Here is a 23,989-nt window from a genome sequence, read left to right on the forward strand (position 1 = left end):
TGAGGAACAACCGTATGACTGACTGTGGTGGTTTTGCAGCCAGGAAGCGAAGCTTTTTTTTTTTTTTTTTAGCCCTTTGGGCTCTCCTCCCTGTGAACTCCTAAGACACGACCGAGGTTGATGCAACAGGAGGATATTTTCTGATTCCACTTTCAAAGAAGTCCTTTTCTAGGCCCACACTTTTATTTTACTGCCCGGATCCTGGCAGGCTATGAGGTCAGGCAAAAGGAGGCACCAGAGAATGAGACTTTTTCTGTGCTGCGCTGTTTGTGCTCTTCTACCCTCCAAGACTTCACTAACCCTCCTTTCCGTTGCAGTAACCGGGGCATGACTCCATCCTTTTCTATGCTTTATTTTCCCCTCTACTTTATAGAAAGCAAAGAGTGTCTCGATGTTATCTGCTTTGAAACACGTCTTCTTGTCAGGCAACACTTTTTTACGACACCATCTATCACTTGAAACCGCATCTCTTCTCCATCTTCCCCCCGGATGTTTCTACCTGTTAAGGCATTCTAGACGTACGGGTGCTGAGCATTCGCTGTCATTTCCTCTTGGTAAGAGTATCAGCCCACTGTCTCAAATGGTAATTCTTTGCATGTTCTGGCAGAACATGCACAATTTCCAGCAGAGTTAAGGAGATTGAATCAGCAATGGGATTCCTTGAAGTGACATATCGCTTCCCTGAGGACCGCTGAGCTTTAGGCTTCAGATGTCAATGGTTTATTGCAAGAGTTGCAAAAGATGTGGAATACAGATGGGAGTGTTCAAATTATTTTTCAGCGCTGCAAAGGGTAAATGATTATGTAAAAATTGCAATTGCCAGTGTAATGCAGCATTTCAGTGAGTATAAAATGACATGGAGATTCAATTCTCGTTCAATTTGTGACGGTGGCAGACAGCCAACCGGAGTAGAGACTTCACAGTGAGTCTCTCATGGCTTGTTAAAGGAGCTGGTGGTGGTGGTGGTGTGTGTGTGTGTGTGTGTGTGTGTGTGTGTGTGTGTGTGTGTGTGTGTGTGTGTGTGTGTGTGTGTGTGTGTGTGTGTGTGTGTGTGTGTGTGTGTGTGTGTGTGTGTGTGTGTGTGTGTGTGTGTGTTTGGAGGATGTTATTGGCTCTTCGCTACTCACTCTCTGTGAAGGAGAGAGAAATGTCACGTGATTGCAGGCCTTTGAAACAAATATTCTTGATCTGTTTCCGCTACCTGGTCCGACTATAAATAAACACCGCTGAGGTAATTTAATGTTTCCCACTTTGCAGCCCAAAAAGATTTAATTAGCGGATTATTTCACTTGTTTACTGGCCCCGGATCGTCGTGTTCAGCAGTTTTTCTGACAGTCGCTGAGGGGCGGGGAGTCGGCGGGGCTCAGTCTCATTCTGCCTGCAGAGGACAGCAGCAAAGTGGGGTATTAATTGTTCCACTGTCAGCCACAGGCACTCATCTCATCGCTAAACCATTAATCATAAAGTCAGAGGCGGGCAAAGGGTGCAGGGCCAAAATCACATATGCATGAAGGCAATTTGTAACAGCAGGAATCCGATCAAAAAACAAACAAAAAACCCTCTAGTTTTGATTCCCGTGCTGGTGCAGACTGGATCAGCAGTGTAACATGCACTCCTGAGAGCCTCAGTAGGCCAACACGTTGCTCACCAGTCTATTTCAGACTAACTAGCAGGAAGGGATTTACAGTAAACACGTATGTGAACGAAGGATCTCATTAAACACAGACAGAGAGAGGTCTATCTTTCTCCACGCAACAATGCCGCCTCTCTTTCATTCCTCATAACCTCCCCGGAGTCCAGATTATGAGCCGCGCCGGTCTCTCCTGAGCTACGAATAAAAAGAACAGTTCATGAACCTCTCACATCCACACCTATTCACGAGGCGAAGAGAAAAGCAGCCGTTGCTGGGTGCAGCTCCCTCGATTCAGTGAATGAATGGAGGCTCTATTGGGCCTGGACGCTCTGTGGCTTCAACCCACTGTGGAAAATATGACGACCCAGCAGCAGGTAGGAGAAAGAGGCTTCTGGGATGGCGTGGGTGGGAGGTCCCACCACCGATATTACCACTTTACACAAAGTATGGGTTTGTACAGTATGTCTTTGTAGATGTTGATCTGACAGTTGCGCCACGCAGTGACTTTAAGGTTAAGGGTTCAACTTGGCCTGTTTGAACACAGGCAGCAGAGCACACGTGAAAATTAAGACAAAACTTGGTAACTTTTTCAGAAACATCTCCCCCCATTTTCACCAGAGGGGTCCTGGTTCAGGTATGGCCTCTTTTCCCATATTTTCATGCAACAAACGAAAACGAAAAATCTGAAATGAACTAGAACTGCATCCTAGTGTGTAAGTAAGCAGGTTATAGATTTTGTGTTTGACAAACTTGTTTGCAGAGAGTTACACAGAAACTGGGGACTAAGAACCTTTTGAAGACCTCAGTGACTCCACCAGAGGAACCAGGGTCTAAATGAAGTTCTAGGAAGATTGCTCAGGGGATATTACTCTACGGAGGTTCAGGAACTTTTGGGTTGGTGCATGCAGTGATGAATGCCACCAATTGGTCTATCTACCTCTTTCAGCATTTTACAAGAACTATTTTTAAAAACCGACCTGCAACTGCAAAAAAGAAGAATAATATGACGATAAACTGAGTCAAAAACATCCAATCCTGTTGTTTTTTGTGGAGATCATAGCAAGGCATCTCTTGCAGCGTCAAGCAGAAACCAGCATCGACACACATCACTGCACCTCGACAACTTCTGTCTCAACAACATGCTTGTCTCAGTTTCTCTTTACTTTGTGAAGTCAAGTGCCCCATAGAGAACCAGAGAAGCTTGTAGAACCTGCACATCTGCTAAGTCAAGGTCATCATCCTGATTTTGTCAAAAAGTCGGGGCAACCTTTTTGTCCTCTTTCCAGGCCCCTGATGTGTTAATCATTATCAAAGATGCTCGACATCTCTGTTGATGGCTGTCGAGTGTTAGCAGTTCAATGAGCCACGCTGGTGCTCTAACCAGACCAGAGAAATGATCTCCATTACTTTGAGGTTTCCTTGGAAAACGGTGCATCTAGTGACCTAAGCAGTGCAAATGTCACGGCTTCAGCTCACAGACATTTTGTTGAACAAATAAATAGCATCAATAATGAGAGAAAATTGCTTGTGAAGGACTTCAAAAGCAGGTAAAGGAGGGAGCTTTTTCTTACTTGATTATAAATGCAGTATTACAACCCAGATGATCAATACAAGGTGTTAACGTAGAACAGCTACAGTGCGGTGCTCTTGTACAAGCCGCTGTCTCGTTACATCTTCCTCCATCCTCTCTATCCACCTACTGTACCGACACACTCGTGCTTTATTGCCGCAGTGAAACAGTTCGGGCTGTTTTCTCTGTGGTCGGAGAGCACCGTGACATTTTGACTGGAGGAGAACTAATCTGACACGTTTTTCCAGGAAAATACAACCCCCAGTCAGAAAATGAACATCTGTTAAAAAAAACAACAAAAAAAACAGCAACACCAGTTCTGAGTAATTAATACACAAAGGACATACATTTCACTGTTTAGAAAGTAGGTTAGACTTATTTGTTTGTGATTTAACAAGATCGTACAAACCTTTTTTCTTGAGGAAAAAAACAGCCAAGTTGCATTTTAGATTCCCATGATCTCAGCTCTGTTTTAAGACTTTTCTACACAGCCGACAAAGAAGGGTTGAAAATGTAAAGAAGTACAATTTTAGCAGACATCTTTGCACAAAAACAGTAACAGTTATTTGCTGCCTTTACTCAGATGTCCTGTTTTATCCCTGAGAACAAATATTAACTGAAGTTTGATTGTGAACGAAAATGTATTTTTTTTGCCATTGACAGTTACACTTAAGCCTTTGCCTTCATCAGTGCATCAGCATCAGCTAGTATCCTTAAACATTGCTCACGTGTGATTTATGTCATTTATTGGACACCATTTTCTGTGGCTATTCATCTCCCAGCAACAGTTACACCGTTCGTCCTCGCCCAACCAAGCAAGGCAAATTACTTTTCAGAGATAGAGCAGGAAACAACGTGACAAGCATTGAATCCCCCCGCCGGCTGTCTCCTACTATCAATCTAACATGAAAGTGACCTGTTAACTTGTGACTATAAACTGGTCTTTTTGAAGTACACACACATAACACCTCCCCACATCACAGCTGTTGGCCCATCTAACAGAGAGCCTGGCTCGTGTTGCAATTGTGCAGAACAAAGACAAAAAGAGATTTCCATTGAAGGCCGTAAAATATTTATAGAAATCAAATGTACGAGGAACTTGTTCTATTTCAGTCAGACTGCCAAAGTGCCATTTAGCAAAATGTAAAAGAGCCACATTCACATGTGCCCTGAAGACCCTTTAGACCATGAGGTGCTTTAAATGTGTTGAATTACATGAGAACAAGGGCCCTGCCACATCCTGTGCTCGATATCACATTCAACATCCAGCAGCTGCTACACTGCAGCATCGATTGATACTATGGGTGTGACTCTCAGAACGGTTCAATAATCATTAAACTTACTGAATGCGGATGACACAGTACACTCAATGGACTGCCGCAATACTGTAAGAGGTATCATAACATCATACATATCCTGAAATAATTTATTTCATGGATAAGTCAAGTGAACAACTACCGAGAGTTACGAATAGTTTAGGATTGGCTCGCACCAGCTATGAGCAGTATGAGGGTGGATCAGAGAGTTCAGAGACTGCTCCGGTGTACAGCACCTTGACCTGCACAGAGCACAGAGAAGCCATAACCTTCATGAGTAAGTACTCCAAGTTCTGTTGCTTGATCAAAGTCAGCACCCGTGTTATACATGGTTTTGTGAGCCGCGGTCCAGATTCGTCTGCAAATTCTCTGTGGAAATGAGCAGAGGGAACATTACATGTGTCAAACTCTTCAAAACAGCAACGGAGACACTTAAAAGGCTTCAGGAAGCCGACGGCGATGAAGCACTGAGCCTATAGAGGTGTTTTGAGTGATATTTGCGTTTCCGAGAGGCCGAACGTCACTGTTCAAAACTGAAAAAGGCGCATCAGGTCAGGCGCCACAAGGTTGGGTTTTCTTTCACATTCGCGGGGTTGTGCGGCATGAATTCGTCTCCCAGGGGCAGACTGTCAACACTCAGTTCTAATGTGACATTTGGAGGCGTCTGAGTAAAAATATTTGGTGCAAACAGCCTGAACTGTGACACAATGGCACTTGATTTCTCCAACATGACAACACGCCAGTTTCTCACCCACAACAACACAATCATCGTTCCCCACCAGCCCTACTCGCCAGATTCCCCCAGACTCCTTTCAACTTCTTTCTGTTCCTCAAAAACTAGACATTCAATTTGATGTCTGCTCAAGTTTCAGGTCCATGACAAAATTGCAAATGCACACATTCCAGTAATCGTGTGCAACTCAGGTGCTGCTTGTTGATTAATTGTTGTAACTTGGGATACTTCATCACGAAGGGTAGAGGTCCACCCTGCTCCATACAGCACAACAGGAACAGTCTCTGAACATTTTGATCCCTCACTGTATCAAACTGATACACCAATCCTTAAATGTGACTACTTTATTCATATTTGAAAACAGAGAAACACACAGTGTTTATTTTAAGTCTGGTGGGCAACAGTATGTCCTCCTTACATCCTGATTGCTTGGCAACAAGGTAAAACTGGACTACTGAAATGCGGCTAACTAACTTTAGGTGGGTTCATCTTGCAGTGGTTTCATGCTACCATAGATAGAGTTCCATTATTCCTGGAGCCACCCATACTAAACCTGTTCGCCCTCTAATGAAGGCACTTTGGATAAAAGCAGTGCATTACAGCGGTGGGAGAGTGCCTACACATTTGGTATGCGTGGCTCAAAGGTGCTTTGGATAAATACAGCCATTAAATAGCAGATGATAGTGCATAAAGCAGCAGAATGCGCTGATACAATGGGCAGTAAGAGGAACCTAATCAGTCCGGTGTGATTATGTGGAGCCAGGCATCCCATCCTACGAGGATTAGTCAGGGAAAACTAGGCCCTGCATTCACTGTCACCTTGCCACGACTTCACACCTTTTTATAGATGTGATGAGGTCACAGTTCACTCCCCCTCACGCACTCGCGGCTCCATTGCCAAAAAAAAACACAACAAGCTAAAGCCTCAGTTAAGCACCTTGCCCTCGGCGTGCCCCTGCGTTGTGTGTGATCAGCTTGTTCTGTAAACTCCTGTGCACGTTTGTTCTGTCTATTCAAGCTGTTAGGTCTCACAGTGGGAGAATTGTCAGAGCATCTTTGTGTTCGAACACCTATATTTGGAGTTTCTCACAAAGCGAACAGTACGTCGGGTTTCATTCGTAACGCTGACTCAACTTCTCTGCCTGCCACAAAGCTCACCTCTGCCCTGTGGGGTCAACCTAATAAAACACCCACGGCCTGACCACTATACAAGGGGGGGATGTCACGGTTTCTAGCCTGCTGACACTTCTATAATGGTTGTGTCAATTTCGGGCTGAGGTGATTTGACTCGACAAAAGAATTGTGAAAAACCATTATGTAGGTGGCAGATAACCTCCTGAAAAGTGCCGACACATACACACACAGGTGCGACACGAGCTACAATCAACTATTGCTGACTCGTGAAAGCGAGTGTCAATCTCTCAGTATCTCTCGCAGTATTAAATTAAATGCAGTGGATTAATAAAGAGCTTCTGGTGTATACCTGCAGTTTAAAAGTCTGCATATTTGCAAAAGGCACAAAGCTCCCTAATTGCGATCAATTAGCTGTTTGAATAGCAAGTTGTTTGACTGCAGCATAATGCTTCACTACAGACCCAGTGAATTATTTGAAACACATCCAACATGATAGTTTTTAATGGGGTTGGTGCAGAGCTTTAACAAAATATATTATGGAGCAGCAACAATCATTCCAGCAAAACGCCTCCTGTAATGGTTTGATTTATTTTTACACAGGAAACAAGAACTGTAATTGTGTTTATGGAGGGAGAGTTGTTAAGCATTTCGTTAAACACCAGTCAGCAAACCTAATTTCCTCTGTGTGACACCAAATATTTGAACTGCCGTTTTGTGCTCACTAGCAGGGATGAAGTGTTGGCTTTGGGGCTCCTTTGTTTTATTCATGCAGTGAAGTACGGGACAAAATGTTACAACAACCGACTGTATTTAATATTCAACCCTGCTTTGCAGAGCAGTGTCCACTTTCTCCAGCTGCCACTGTTTTTCCAGGTAAACCCAGTTTATCCATGATAATCAGCCAGTGGAGACGGCGTGTGTGTAAATGCATGGGACAGGTGTGTGGGTAACAGCAGTGTGTTATCCATACGGATAAATGTAGCTGCTTTATTACATGCATACATATATAAGCATCCCACACCGGCTTTAGTGCTATTGTACTGTACTGGGCATGTACGGAAACACTATCCTGTAATTACGGCAGGCTGATTGACAGCTAAATGTATAAAAGGATTAAATATAAGTTAATTTAATAACATAATTACTGCAGTGGAGTAGTTCTCTGTGTCCATTTTAAATCGCACGTGTCGCGCTTTAAATGATGCAAAATTAAAACCTGCAAAATCCTTCGGAGGAAACATTCAGTTACCTCACAGTGACATTTAGATACTCACATTTATTCATGAAAATTACACAGCCCTCGTTTATTTCTGTTTTACTGACATGATAGCTCAACTTTCTGCTAGTAGGCTACACGTTGGTTAACAGCCATGAGAAATAAGTTACTGATTTTACAGAATAATAGATACCTTTTTTAAAAAAAAAATTATTAGAAGCTTAAATAATTACACAAAAAAAACAATCATTGTGAAAGTTCGGTCTTGACTAGCGAGCTCGCTTTAGTTTAGCTTTGTTTAGAGCTTTCAACCAGGAAAACGATAGTAAGGGGACTTGAATTGAGTTTTTTTTCCCGTCTGACTTTTCAGTAAAGAAATTATACATCTTTTTGCCAGTGTTTGTGTGTGACACATATGTGATGTTTCTAATATGTGCAAGTTTCTGATATAGCGACATCATAGCCGAAGTGCTAAAGTTGAAATAAAGTTACAACATTAACAGGGACAGGTGTGTGTGTGCCAGGTGTGTGTGTGTCTGTAGGACACAGGGCATTAACTTGGACAGTGGTTTCTGGAAGGAGGCCAAGCCTCCAGCACAGCCCCGATCCTCGTCTCCTGAGTCAGTGTCTGGTGTTGAGACAGACACTCTGCCAGCTGGGGCATCACGCAACCCTCGTTAGTCCCTGGCATCAAAGAGACTGGCGGCGGCACTCGAGCAGCACACACTCCACTTCCTGTGAAACGTAGCAGGTATAAGAGGAGAACAGAGGACCGATCTTCAGACTTCCTCGTGCGTCTGCGATATGATTCAAACTGTGCTGAGTCACAACTCCTCAACATAGAAATGTCTTAATTTGACAAATTACCCTCATCCCAGGATCAATAAACGGTATTTTGAGTGCAGTCCACCATGACTCAGGAAAGAGGAGCGTTTAACCGGTCTGGTACACAGTGAGTCAGGTTTAAAGAGGTTTTCACAAACTTCTCTAGTGCTTAAAGTTGAGGAACCTCTGCATTGTGCACTGCTAGAAATAACTGCAGTTGGTAGCATCATCAGACCTTTAAATCAATCTCAATCTCCCTTATAGTTCAGTAAGTTTAAAGGATTGTTTTATATTATATTCTGTTTATGTAACAACTCTGATGGAAAGACACCAAGAATGAATTGATCATACTGACACCGGCTGTGTAGCCAAAGCTTAATAGCTTCATCAGCGCATCGCGTATCAACACAACCGATGTCCAAAACGTATTACAAACACATCAGTGTCGTTTTTTTGGAGTAAATTGCTAATACCTTGTGCTGGTACTGCAAATACTCACTACAACATCAAATGTGTACTCATCTGCAGCCGAAAATAGTCCTTAAAAGATACACTTTTTACTCTGGTTTTAGTAAAGTTTGCTCAAATTTACATAAACTGGCTGTTTAAGAAAATGACTGAACCAGTTGTTGGATGAGACGACACCATCACTGCAGGAGGCATCTGCTTGAGGCTGAGAGCCACAGACACAACACAGATGTCATAAAAGCATTCAATAACAGACATGCATTGTTGTTTTTTCCTCTTTTTATGGGATTTGTTTTGCCAATAATACATTTTTCTTTATCTGAATTATACAAAACAAACACTTGCCACAGCAAGAGGGCAAATTCGAACAGAACGACATCACCTAAATTCTGTGACTTCTGTTTCAAACACTTACAGTCTAACACAGCCACACTACGTAATTATGCCCATCTGGCTGCGACTGATCCCATCTCAGCCGACATTACAAGATCAATGTGTGTATGAGGGCACCAGCAGCTCCAGGAGCTGGATGCACATATGCAGGTGTCATCAGCAGAGTCTCTTCTCCACTTAAGCCCCAGGCCCATCTGTTCCATTCATAGCCGGAGGAGGCAGGTCACAGCCACAGGCAGGCATTAGCCTCCGGTGGACTGACGGTCACCCGGTGCTCAGACTTCATGCAAGCGAAGAATTCAGTGAATGCCGAGCGGAACGGCTCGCGTTATTGCCGCCAAGAAGTAAAACGTCTCCATCAAGATGCTGAAGATTTCTGCAATTTATTCATGTTTGGCTGAAAGTGGAGAGAGATAAAAAGTTAATCAGAGCTGTTTGCTCAGTAAACTGGCCGGGCCGTGTCAGGCTCTTGAGGCAGGTGGTGAAAATGGCCTCTTGATATGGCTTGAAGATAAGAGTTGGCAGTGAGCCCAATAAGCTACTGCGTTTTATGGCCAAAGTAAACTCCTAAATGCTCCCATGAGCAGCATTTACAGTAAAGTGCAGATCCCAGAACTGCCATGTTGTTGTTGTTGTTGTTGTTTTTTTTTTGGGGGGGGGGGTTATTTATTCTTGATCCACTTGTCTGTGTAAAAAAAAAATTAGAGAGAAGCTAAAAGGAAATAGGAAATGTAAATCCAACTGCTGACTGACAACTACCTGCCCTGTTAGCCCTGTTACCCATTTCAATGAGTGAGCGCTGTGCTCCAGTTACAGGGGAGAGTTAAAAATAGGCCTCACTCAGTCACCACTTAGCCTGGCAACGTGGAGAACAGACTGTAAATGAGCACAGTGAAGTGTTTGAATGGCAGCCCTTGTCACCGGCTCTCCGAGCTTTAACACACACGCTGAATGTAAAGCAGCAACACACACTGCTAATGACGGAGCGGTAAACACCGTTATCATGCAGTAAGGGGTCTGTGCGCGGGGCAGATAAGGACAACTGCAGCCCTGTTGCTCCGTAAGAGTGTGAGCTGAAACTGGACAGACTTCAACGCTGGATATTACGGCCTCTAACTAAAAAAACTAAAAAAAAAATTAAAAAAATCAGACATGTTTTAGTAAGACGTAACTCTTGACTTGGTGGCACGTGAAGCAGAAAAGGACATGTCAGTCTCTGTAACGGCGTCTGACACGTGATGAGCGCCCAAAAGCGACGTTAAAACTGGTTACAGATTGACGCGCCCGTGGCAGAAAGCCTTGTAGGTGAGACGTCTGACAGAGGGGTGAAGTGGTCCCTCTGGGCTGCAGGGAATGTGACAAATGACCGCTACCAACACATGCACTTTAGTCGATGCTGCTTCACTGACCCATTCTGCAGGCTCCACGATGTACTATTAAATGTAAGCTCAAGACATGTTTATACCCGTTTCTTTAATTATTTTGCAGGATCATCGACAACCGCGTTTCCCAAAAAGTTGGGACGCTAAAAAATATAAATAAAAACAGAATGCAATGATTTGGAAATCACGTAAACCCATATTTAATTGAAAAATAGACCAAATACAACATATCAAATGTTGAAACTGAGCAATTCTATTGCTTTATGAAAAATATTGGCTTATTTTGAATTTCATGGCAGCAACATGTCTCAAAACCACTGTTTTGCATCACCTCTTCTTTTTTACAACACCCTGTAAATATTTGGTAACTGAGGAGACCAGTCCCGGGAGTTTTGAAAGTGAAATGTTGTCCAATTCTTTCCCCGATTTAGGATTTTAGTTGCTCAACAGTTCTGGTTCTCTTTTGTCGTATTTGTCATTCCATGAAGCACCACCTTTTTTTTTTTTTTAAAGTGGAGACAGGTCTGGACTGCAGGAGGCCAGTTTAGCACCCGGACTCTTCCGCCACGGAGCCATGCTGTTGTAATACATGCAGAATGTGGTTTGACGTTGTTTTGCTGAAATAAGCAAGGCCTTCCCTGAAACAGACGTTGTCTGGATGGCAGCATATTTTGCTCCCAAACCTGAATATATTGTTCATTCAACTAAATATGAGTTTAAATGATTTGCAAATTATTACATTCTGTTTGTATTTACATTTTTCACAGCGTCCCAACGTTTTGGGAACCGGGGGATGTATTTGCCAACAGAGGATTTATGTGCCTCTCACTGCAACAGATTCAGTCATGTCACTCACCCTTCATAAACTTTCTCCACTGTGGAGTCTATAGAACATAATTAGCTCCTGCTCCATGCATACCCCATTAGAGAGACGATCAATACTCTTGCTCATTCTGCCTGTGCTTCATTAAGCGCACCACGAGGCATCACCTCGACAGGGCTGGAAAAATGTGTTGGCAGCACCGGCGGCCTCCTCTCCTCTCGGGGCCACAGCCGCATGTCTGCAAACAATGCGCTTCAACACTCGGCTCTGCTTCGGAGGCAAACAGCAGCACATGTCTGATGGTGCCTGCGAACTCACCACGGGCTGAGTCACGTTGAATTTGGACCCCGCGAGCCACAGAGAAGTGATTATATTAATGGAGCACATAAAAGTGTGGAGGGTCACGTCGTAGACCGTAGCATTTTTTTTTTTTCCTGCAGCTATGCTTAATGTTCTTGGCAATCATAGTTGTTTGGAAAATGCACTTAAAAGTTCCCAGACTATGTCACGGTATAAGATAAAGTCTGATTAGGCCTTTAGTGTCTGATGCGATCAAAGCACAATGTGTTTTTTTGTCTTTGTAAATTGTGTATACGAGGTGCGAGGTCATGCCAAGCCGGGGTCGTGACCCAGAGTGTGACACACGGAGTCTATTAGCAGCACCGGCGTCTTTGGCCTCACGTCGCCTGCCTTGATGGTGGACTGCAGGCTGAGCTAATGTTACTCTGATGTCTATATACACTGCTATCATCGTGATATGATGCAGACTATAAGATTTCAAACTATATTTTTACATTGCTAGTAAATATGTTGCTCTTCTTATCCTTTAACTGAAAAGAGCCTTTCTGTGACGAGGTGTAAACGCCATCTCGCTGCCAACAATCTAGTTATGATTGAGTAACACTGAACGATTAACATTTTCTGACATAAAAACTGCCACGATTACACATAATTAACACAATTAGGCGCAATTGAAAAAAAAATAACTAAAAAAGCATTTGCGTATATCTCTATGTCAATACATTTATTACACATGCTTTACAAAGAGCTGGCTTCTTCCCAATTGGGGTGCTCTTTGTTTAAAAATAAGTTATTCCTTAGTGGTTTATCTCCTGTTGGCCTTTTTTTTTGTTTTGTGAACAGCCTCTTTATGCTTGTAACAAATTGTGCATTTCTGAGATTCTACGGACGGCAGACAGCAGCGATAGACAAATTTGTGTAAGTCAACATCGCTAACATCATGACAGGCTCCCGAGATTTGCGAGACAGACGCTGTGGTCTGTATTAGAGACGGTCTAAAAATACTACCGTGGAAAGCTACAGTACGAGAGGAATGCACAGAAACACGCTTGTTTTCTTGTTTGTTTGTCGTCCTCTGTAGTTCAGCTCTGCGTGTCTGTGTGTTCTTCCTCCTCCAGCTGCCACCACACCTCAGAACCCCTCGCCACATGAAAGCAGGCTTCACGGCCAGCTGTTGTCGCATTGCCTGTCACCCCCTGCTGAGAGGCAGACCTTTTTTCAGCCGCTGCAGACACAACAACGCCACCGACTCAGCCGTCACTGTCAGAGCTGAGCTGACACTTTTTTTCAGGGTCCGGGCTGAAACTTGACATCTGAGCTACGTTTGCGTACGGGCTCCTACGGGTCTTTACTTAGCCGGGGGTGGTAGAGACAGCTGCCACTTTTTGACTATCCCGAGCAATTGTTTATGTTGTTGGCGCTTCCTTGAGCCAGGTGTAGTTTCTGACAGCTCAGCAGTTTCTTTGTTTCCCGCTCCTCTTCATCTTCTTCGTCATCCTCCTCCTTCGGGAATCTATTCGTTTTGGGTTTTCAATAAATCTCGTCACATCATTGTTGGTCACCTCTCCACTTTCTGCACTTTATACCTAAAAACATGATTATTGCAGCAAGTTCAGGCCCAACCAAACACACTGCTGATTTACTGCAGCAAAGAGGAGACTAAATGCGTTCGGAATATAGAAATATGTAAGAAATGTGTCGAATGTGTGTAATAATACCAGTTCAGCGCACATTAGTGCAGGCAGAAATATGCTTCTGGGGCCGAGAAACGGCGGGACCCGTCGCAGATAAGCTCCGCAACCCTGATTGATTTCATTAACAAGGAGCAAGGTAGATTTATGCAAGGCAGGCTGAACCCACAGGCGCAGATGGGAGGGGCTTCAACGCGCCACGGGGAGAGGATGAAAACACGTGCAACGCCTCGGGCAACTTTCCCCCGCCGCAAACTTGAACAGACACTCGATCGTGGCATCTTGTTAGGGAGGAGTGACAGACCTGGATAAACGTATCGCAGGTGCTTGTGCGCCGCTTGTCAACATAACTGCAGCATCCCGCGCTTCGCCGAGGTCCCGGCGAAGACTTTAGGCAGATTAAAACTTCCAGAGAGTCGGGTCAAGCAGGGAGAAAAATGAAAGCCGACACAAGCCGGCATCTTCACAAAACACTTGGCGGAGGAGGATGTGCAGCATCAGAATGTAAAATGAATTAAGGAGGGCAGCGCGCTCAGAGGCGGGTGTGTCCTTGTATAAAGATCGATAAAGCAAACTAATTGATATTCACAGGTTACCCTGCCCGATATTCAGTGATGCTAAAAGCCAACGTGCTCGCGGGAATAATGCAAAGAGGTACATTATAACTGCTGCATTATTCAACTTCGATGGGTAAGTGAAGCACAGTTACAATCACACAGCGAAGGGGAGAGAGGTCTTGAGACACTGAGCTGAGTAAATGTTAGGCTGGACCTTCAACACAGTCCAGTAGGCAGCGTGTAACTTGGCTGCTCCTGCTGCATATTTAGACATGTAAGGATGGCACACCGAGCCATATTTGGAGCATTTATTAATAGCTGTTATTTTATGTGGCACATACTGGAAATTAAAGCGTCGAGGCAGTCGGTGATCGGCCCCCACTTTTGGTAGCAGGGGGCGGCCCTCCTGTCAACGGCGAATACTATTAAAACAATTTAAGGGATCAGCTGGATTTGGCCGGGTGGCTAATAGTCCCACAGCAGTTTAATCAGGACTTTAGCAATTATTCACACTGCTGCGAAGGCACACGGTGGCAGTAGTGATGGTGGCAACATACTTCAAAAACAACAAAATCTGCTGTTCACGTCAGGTCTGTTCAAATGGTTTTAGGCTGCTGAGCTAACTCCAGTACAACCAGGTCACTGAATTAGATCACTGCTGTGCGCACGTCGGATTAAGACTCCAACTAAGATCCTAATTTGGAGTGAAGTGTCTCTCAGCATCGACACCTAAAGGCTGTGTTTTAGTTCACCGCCTCTTGTGGCTTCAGGGCTGTTGAAATGAACAGTTTTTGACAAAAGGTTGAGCTCTCAGTTTCAGCCCAATCTCTCAGGTTGAAGGATTTCAGTCGGTTTCCTGCGAGGCAAGAGGCAAAACAAACAGAAGATCTCCTCATCCTGAAAGATGTCAGGCAGGATAAAGCTGCTTCCCTGGGCCTTCGAGTTAAGTCCCACGCTCTTAAGCTACACCTGTCAATGTTTCTGTTCTAACAGGGTATTTACAGTGCAATTTACAATGACAGCAGGGACAGATATACTACTAAAAAGTATTTTAAAGGTTTCAAGACTGAAGTTAAATCTGCACATCCCAAACTAACCAAGTATGACAAGGAAACATGCAAGCCAGCTGCTTAGCATATTTTCACTCCTAAATTATAAGAGAAAATGTTAATGAACATCTTTGGCAAAAGTAATTTTGCTATCTTGATACCATTGGCTGTGGTTATTGGAGTTTAAACCTCCAGACTTATGACCATGAACCCCTAAACTAAATGTAACCTGATTCTCGGACTTAAAAGCTACTCTAAATTACTTTACCCTTCTAAGTAGTTAGCTGGACATGCAAACAGTGAGCTTACAGTACTTAGGAGCAGATAAACAGCTTGTTTAATCTGGTCCTTGCACCGTTGCTCTTGTGTTTTTGTTTTTACAAGGTTGTGATTAGACAATCGATCTTCAGGGGAAGGATTTATCAAAATGTAGATTCTCCAGAGACAAAAGGAAAACAGAGGAAAACATCCGAACTCTGGAAGAGAAAAAGCAGGACGAAGTCAAAGTAATGTGAAGGAGCCAAAGCATATTGAGACCAGCGAAAACATCCAGCGCGCCCAGATAAACTGGCCGCTATCACATCCGACTGAGAAAAAGTTCTATGTAGCTTTGCTTTCGTTTGAATTACATGAGGCTACTGTAGTTTGTGTGCGTGTGTGTGCGTGTGTGTGTGTGTGTGTGTGTGTGTGTGTGTGTGTGTGTGTGTGTGTGTGTGTGTGTGTGTGTGTGTGTGTGTGTGTGTGTGTGTGTGTGTGTGTGTGACACAATTTTCCAAAGAGTGAGAAACACAGAAAGAATTCTGCTCACAGATCCAAAGTCAAACTTCCTGTCCTTGTTTTCCAGTCGTAGACAGAAGAACTACATCAGCTGTGCATGAATAAGACACAAAAAACGCAGACTTTTTCTCGAGAATAACGCCGGGCCAAAGAAAACAGAGCACCACAGGAAATCCCAAAAATCGGAGCTGGCTGGCTGCTCTCAGACAGACGGTACTGAGTACCATCTCTGTCACACATGTGGTCAACAACTTCCTTCCCCGCCATCAGGAGCATTAATTCACTGCACATGTTTTTATATTGTCTGTCAAACTGTGTACTAAAAATAGCACAGCTGCATAAGTGCGTCTTTCACTAGTTTGAAAAAGGAACAATGGCGAAATAAAACAATCCTGGATGGAAACCTCGAACACAAATTGAGTCCACAGTCAGATTAGATTGAACTGTGCTCTGACCTTTCAAATCTCGCCCCAAGATTCAAACTGGGCCAGAGATTTGTCTCCGTATGACACTCAGGCAGATGCTCTATATTAGGTAGAAGTGGACCTGGAAACCACAGAGAACGGTGGACACCCGCGGGCTGAATACATGTGTCCATTGTAAACCTCATTTTAAAATATCCTCACTGTGGAGCATGAGGCCGTTTTTTAAAATAGACATTTGACAAGCGGATATCACAGTGACAGTGGTCCGCAGAGGAGGACTTTCTGTGTCTGCACTCTGGCTGTAGCTTAGTATACTGGCAGGGGTTTAACAGTAAAAAAATAAAATAAAGATTAAGTTGTGAATAAAAAGTCACAAATCACAGGTCTATTTTTGACTATTCCTTTGATTACAATTTGCGGTAGAATATAATTAACAAAATAAAAAAAGAGTTTACACAACAAGTCTGCTTGTCTATCCTTTAAAAAGAAACCAACTTTTGACTTGGAAAACTTAATACTATATAGCAGATTTATAATGGCTTTGGTCAGGTTGAGCTGTGATAATAAATATTCATCTAAAACTGATGCCTATTCATATACTGTCCAGAGTGGTGCGAAATAATAGCATGTGACAAACGTGACAGGATAACGTCTCCTCTACAGTGAACTACAAAGAGAACGGGCTAAAAGCTTAACGGAGGCAGGCTGGAGCTCCCTGGATCCATGGCTTCAAAGTCAAGAGCGGCCGCTTGTATTTATAGATTAACACTTCATACACACACATTACGTGGCTATACCAGAACGATAATTAGCCCGGAAAGTTGGTTAGTCGTGGCTTTATTTATTTGACCTAAACCTGCATAAACTAACTGAAAACCAACCAGACTGACCTTATATGGCGGGAAACGTGTTCGCAAAAGGTTTCAACATTAGCATTTATTTTGAAAAATTTGACTGTCGACCTGACACACGCAAATCCACAATTCACTGTCCCTGTAGCACTGTTTTTGCCTTTAACAACACCTGAGGTAAATATCTGGCTCTATAGCAGCTCAATGCTCCTCTACTTTCACGAGCGAGTCGCTAACTTTGTCCTTTGTGTGGGGCTGGGCAGGCAGCGTACAGTTGTAGAGGATTTGACAAAAGAGCCGCCTGCTGTGTGTGGAAACAACCCTAGTGAGAGCAGTGAGAGCGAACCAAACTGTAAAACTAAGGAGCAGGAAACCAAAAACTCTGTTTGCTGAGCCGATTCATCTTCACACACGACTTCTTCAAAAAAAAGTGGCAAAGATTGGGAAGACCCGCCCTTATAATCACAGAATCTATCTGCCCGTCTTCCTCTGAGTCCCAGAGATGGACACAGCTCCACTCTTGTAAACACCGGGAGCCTCGGCCTGCTACAGACTCCTTGATGTCTCAGGAAGCCACTCCATCCAAGGGTGTTAAGACACAGAGCTCTGTTTCTACTTATTACCAGTCATGGTCTCCCTTTGGCAAAACAACATGAGGGGAAACAGGGTGGAGACATCCAAGGAGGGAGAGGCTGGAGGTCTAAATTAATCCCACATGTTCCCCAAGAGGAGACTTTCCAGGCGGCCCGGGCTTGTTCGGCTGGTGGGAGGGTGGCGAAGCGCAGCAAACTCTGAGAGCACCTCGCTCCACTTTTCCCGCACTTTTCGCCCACACACTGCTGTGCGCTGAATCCACATGGATCCATTTAGCTCAACTATGGCATCACAAGGCACAATTTACTTTCTTGGCGCGGACCACAGCTCCAGAAAGTCACTGCTTTAGAAAAACCAAAAAGGACTTTAAATAGCCATAGAGACAGGAACACAGTCACGAGTTGCAGCAGGAAATAAAAATGGATCTAAATGTTCCTCCAATGCTATTGATCTGGAGTAGAAAAGACACAGTCGGACAAATTTAAGACACTTCCTCCTTGCTCTTCGAGGTATATTACATTTGCCCGATTCGAAGATGTTACAAAAGACCGCACAAGTCAAAAACACCAGTTCGGAGCGTGGCAGAGAGAGAACCGGCTAAATTTAGAAAGCAGCGATTTCTATTAAAGCTCAACATGTGTTGGAAAATCATGCTAAGAACATGATGCCCAAATTAAATTCTTAATCGCCTGCTGCTGGGGTTCATGCTTTTGTTCATCTATGATAAATCATGCTAATCTGCAAACAATGATTTCACTCTGTTAAAGACATGTGGTCTTATGCAAATTCATTTTTATAGGAAATTAAGACTTTGTTAAAGCCGTCGAGACCCTTCAGCAAAACAGGAAACACTGAAAAGTATTCCTATTATGCACTTTTGATTCGTAATATTTTCAGACAAGGTTAATACCTATCAAATGTAACAATTAAAATGACAGCAGAACCAAATCAGGAAAATTTGCCTTGACCTTAAACTTAATGTGATGTAGTGAGTCAGCCTGCTCCAGGATGCACGGTGGAGAGCCAGGGAAGAGGATCTGTGAGAGGATCTGTCAGTATTATCTTAACCTAGTTGTTGAGCAGCGACAGGGATGGAATGAGATTAAATGACCTGGCCTTTTATTCCCTGGGCCTCATCAATACTGATGGTGGCACACGTGAAAGCTCTGCCAGCGGCCTGCTGCTCAGTCACACTACAACCCTGACGCAGGCGAGACGAGGTGGCCGCTGAAATAATTCTGATATCAAGGTGGCAAGAGTAGACTAAAGAAAATGATTAAAATGTTCTTCAGTCCCCTCCGGAGTCTTTAAAGGATCTTTGCTGGACTCCTGACCCGAGAACCACAACTAACTTAACTCTGACGGTCCACAACAGCTGGAAATACCTGGGCTCGACAGACATGGCTGATAATATGGCACATCCCTACCGTGGAGGATTTTTTTTTTGTGTGTGTGTGAGTGTGTAACTTGGATGTACTCGCTGTTTCGTAATACAGAATTCCCTTTAGGGTAAAACTAAGTTAAATCTTTATTAGAGCCAGAAATGTGTCACAATTGATCCCCTTACTGTCAACCTGTCAGCAGCTAAAAATATCGGAGCGATGGAGTCCAGTTTCAGGTGATGGAGCGACTACCGCTGCCTCTGTTTGCATTCGTGTTTACCATAAAGTACGACAATAAAGGAATACATCAAAGTCACGGCATGTGTCTCAACTACACCGAACTCAATCTCATTGACATTTACAAGATACAAAAAATATTGAAGTATCTTTTTGTATTCACAACAAATGTGATGAATGTGAGCAACTTTCTGAATCCAGAAAACATCCATTTTACTCCACAAAAAAACTCAACTGTGGGGTCAATTACAAACCCATGAAAGATTAAAAAGAAAGATGCTGTGCGTTATGGATACCTGAATGGACCCTCATTAGATAAAACCACTTTTTATAAGAATTTAAGAATTGCGACCAAGAAATATACTTTGCAGGACAATTTACAGCGTAAAAAAATAATCTTATCTGCACTACAATCTTGTGGCGACTCTGTTTCATAACCTATCTTTGGCATTTCTGCACTTTAAATTATTGTTATTCATCGTCTGACATATTCACCAATACAATTATCTCCAAAGAGATAATATGAAGAGATTGGCTTGAGGCACAGAAACACCACCTGGTCTCCACAGATTTGTTTCTGCTACATTATAAATGGAAACAACACAATGCTGACGGATTTAAATAGAGATAATCACAGACTTGAGCTACATGGTAATATAAATAAAAAACAACAGATTAGAAAAAAATCAGAACATTTGTAAGTAAAAATACCTGGCTATGAATACAGTCCATCACTCTGATTTATCTGTGATACTTTAGAAAAAAACATTTGAGGCTGCGGAGCTGCAGGAGCCGGGGATTGGTCCACATTACAGGGTGGAAATGTGCCTTGTGGTAAACCATAAACCACAATACCAATGAAATTAACCATGAACCACCACACAGACTACAAGCAATGAGAGTATAATGTTTTACAAAAAAAACAGCTTCACGTCAATTTTGAACTCTGATTTTATCCTCTGCATTCACAATGAAATAAGGTTCCCTCTCCAGTCATTCCTGCCCGTCACCTTAACCACCCGCTGAGAGCAGAAGTGACACAGAACCTGCACTGCGATTGTCAATCTCCAGACTGTTGCTCCAATGTGTTGATGGATGAGGACCTACAGAGGAAATTACATTGTTATCTAATCTGACAAAGCCAGCAACACCACACTACTGGTTTTATCCCCAGCGGTTATCTCTGCCAACCAGGAGACTGCGCTGCATGGATTTCATGAATAGGCCGAGGGGATATTTTGGCCCCGGTGAGTCTGTACGTCGACGGTCTACGTCTGCCATCGTCAAGATTATCAAAGTTTTATCCTCTGCGAGGATCGCGCCCCATCCACCTCAGCTGAGAGGCTGAAATTGAATGCCGCGACAGCGAGTGAGCGCCGAATATTTTGGTGAACGTTTCTCCCGGCGTGATGGGGAGGAAGTGTCGAAGATGAATACTGATGAGCTTGGTTTAAGAGCTGAAATTTGCTACTCTCTTGGGAATCATGGAACTTACGGGGTTAAAGTTTTGCAAGCATGTCACGAAGTCCCGCTCATTTGTCAGTGTGTTTTACAAGAGTATCACATCAGGGAGGCTGGGCTTTTCTGGTTTTTAGATTTGATAGATGCTTGTCTGTTAGGACAGTTGCTAATTTCCTCCTTCTGAGAAATGCTCTGCCCTTGTGACATCTCAAACTTGGCAATGCACCATCAATCAAGCATTTAAATAAACAAACTAAACCCAAATCAGCCCCGGTGTCATATGAGCAATATTTAAAGCAGGCCAAGATAGTCAGGCTCCCACACCGAGCATAAACAAGACGAGTTAAACCAACAACTCATTTCACTGCAGTCGAACACGGGGAGCCTCCAAGTCACTGTAACGTCACACAGGAGGAAGGCAAGCAGCTGTAATGGACACTAATGCCAAACAGTGAGGCATTAATGATTACGAGCTTGTTTACCGAACCTCTCGACAAAAAGACGACAGCAGCTCAGCATACATAATCACACGGCAGGATGCGGATTAGGATCGATGAACAATCAGTCAATTATACTTTTACAACTTCAATTGAAATGAGACAGAACGCCTAGACACTGGAGTTCGATGAAACACTTGAGAAAGTCGTAGCACCAAAATAGAGATTACCAAGAGATTTGGCTAAGACCCTTTTTGAATGTAGATTGAATTATAGATAATTTGAAGATTTCTCCTTCCTAGATTTAGATTTAGACTTAGACTTAGACTTTATTAATCCCACACTGGGGAAATTTAGTCGTCACAGCAGCACAGAAAACAAAAAAGGTGCACACAATATGAAAATAGATTCTAACAGTATCATAGTTTGCCAACTCCAGCCTCCCCATCTTTTACCAACGCTGCACTCTCTCTGCCATCACGTCGGAAACACCTTTCAAAGTCTCTTCTGCAAGAATCTCAAGAGTGAAACAAAGCATTCGGTGGGACGTAAATGAAGTGAGACCCATTGGACGTACAGTGAAAAGGAGGAAACAGATGTGGAAGCCGAAGATTAGATTCCTTGAGGCCTGCTCTCGTGCGCGGCTCTGCTCCCGGCCCGGTGACTGCCACCGCCGACTACCTCCCGCATAATTCACCTCTACACGGCAAAAAAAAACTAAAACGCTGAACGCAGGTCTTGTCCAGATGATCAATGGACTGTTTCCACACATTTCTATGACTACTCTAAAATGCGGATGATGAGGTTTGGCAACAAGTGCTGATGACCAGCCTGACAGTTCTGTTTCCTGGACAGGTTATCCATTTGACACATGGTCAAGTGCAGTGATTAAGCCATTCTGAGGAGTTACTATAAGGTAAGAGAGAGCTTCTTTAAGGTAGCCATACAGAGCTGGGAAACATTTAGACAGCGAGAGGTCTAAGCTACAGTATAATAAAATCTCTTTATAGACACAGATAAGACTGGGATATTATTATGATGGCTAAACCATGACTAAAAGCTTAATTCATCGTCAGTATTTTTTTGTGATGAGTCGTGGTCATGCTGAGGGGATGTATAAATAATTCTGTACTAATGTTTTCTAATTCAGTCTCTGTGGGAAACACAAACTGTCAGGCGTCCGCAAGCCAAATACACGAACCAGTGCGAGCCAGTGCCGGCCCCACCGGTCTCATCCTCCATTGCCCATATGACACCAAGTGGCCTGCTGGCAACAGTGAGACCTTTAACACACTGCGGCCCAGGAATAAAAAAAGATTTGTGTCGCTGGCATTCGGCATATACAGTCCATGAGGGACGAGCTCTTTAGTTTTAAGCCCTGATTGCCATATCTTGTGGCTCCTGTGTTCCCATTTTTGCACTTGCTACATGCTCATTTGGCTCAGGGATTTCAGATAAAGACATGTCACTGCTCTGCGGCTCCCCCTATAACCGTATTCTCTGCACTCCGGCCACAGACGAGGCTAGACTGGGTTCGACATAATGGACTCAATGGGCATTTCAGAAGAAGGAGGAGGCATGGCCTAGTTTGGACGTGCACTGCTCCCCAGGGGAATCCATTATACCCAACTCAATCCTCTGGGCCTTTTACTGGGAAACGAAGGAGCAACAGAGTAAAGTCTTAATCCTCATCCTTGAACCATCTGCTGGGGGATGAACCTTTAAGTGTAGAGTGATATGAGCCCCTGAAAAAGAGGGACTAACAAGGCTCTAAAAAGATCCATGGGAAGGAAACATCCTGTATGACTGAGCTGCAGATCTGCTCCTGAATCATAATACTCTGTATCAAGACTTGTAAATCAGGCCATTTGTTTATGCAAAGCCCTCAAACTATACACCAAGGAGTGCTGGGATTTATTTTAAAGATACAATACAACCTACCCGCAAAACCCACCGACACCATATGTTCCCCTCAGTCTCGCCCACTGACCTGAGACTTGAGACTCAGGGTGCAGCATTTTCCGTGTCATCCTGCAAGTAGTCCAGGTGAGACAGATCCTGCACTGATCTGACACAGAGTCGTGTCAAAAAGCAAATTCACACAACGCTACCAACCAGAGACCGATCGCTTAGAAAATATGTGTCCAAAATAATACACACCACCTCTTAAGCCATTTGAAGGAAGCATCTCTCCATCTAACAAGTCTCCTATTGGCAGCGGTGACGTCTGCGCTCTAATACGATGGAAACCTCCCACCTTTGAAAGGCGAGGACTCACATTCAGCAGTTTCATTCGGCCTGAGTCTACACTGGACGGAAACAGTTCGCCTTTAGGTTCCCACTGTGATTTTCAGACCTCCCCCAGGGTACACTTGATTTCATTGATAATCCATTCACCTGAAGGTTAGCAGCAGACGAGAATGTATGAAGGAAGGATGATTCAGACCAGAGCCATCAGTCTGTCTGCTGTTATCTCCGCTTGGTGTCAGCTCTGTGTTATAGTCATTGCACTGGCTTCCTCATTCATCAGATGGAGGGATGTGGGACAAAAGCGTTCCTACTAAAGGGGGTCATGATAGACTGCACGACAGTGTAATCATCCTGATTGCAGCTGCCATAGATGAACCGGCCGTATCCTGAACATAGAAAATGACTTTCACTCCATTTGTGCAGGTCTTTTGAGAGAGTAAGGACCTGTTGGCCTTGGTCAGAGCTTTCCCATGATCCTCATTTCC

General features: G+C 43.7%; 1 protein-coding gene across 1 annotated transcript in view; it reads right to left on the reverse strand.

The window, feature by feature from the left end:
* Positions 1-23,989, reverse strand: part of zdhhc8b (zinc finger DHHC-type palmitoyltransferase 8b) — a 60,497-nt gene that overhangs the window by 35,599 nt on the left and 909 nt on the right. The gene's annotated exons all lie outside the window — the stretch shown is intronic.

This window comes from Brachyistius frenatus, unplaced genomic scaffold (assembly GCF_029030835.1).
Source record: "Brachyistius frenatus isolate BFR_SWC_R1_liver_20210118 unplaced genomic scaffold, ASM2903083v1 Contig_64, whole genome shotgun sequence".
NCBI lineage: Eukaryota > Metazoa > Chordata > Actinopteri > Embiotocidae > Brachyistius > Brachyistius frenatus.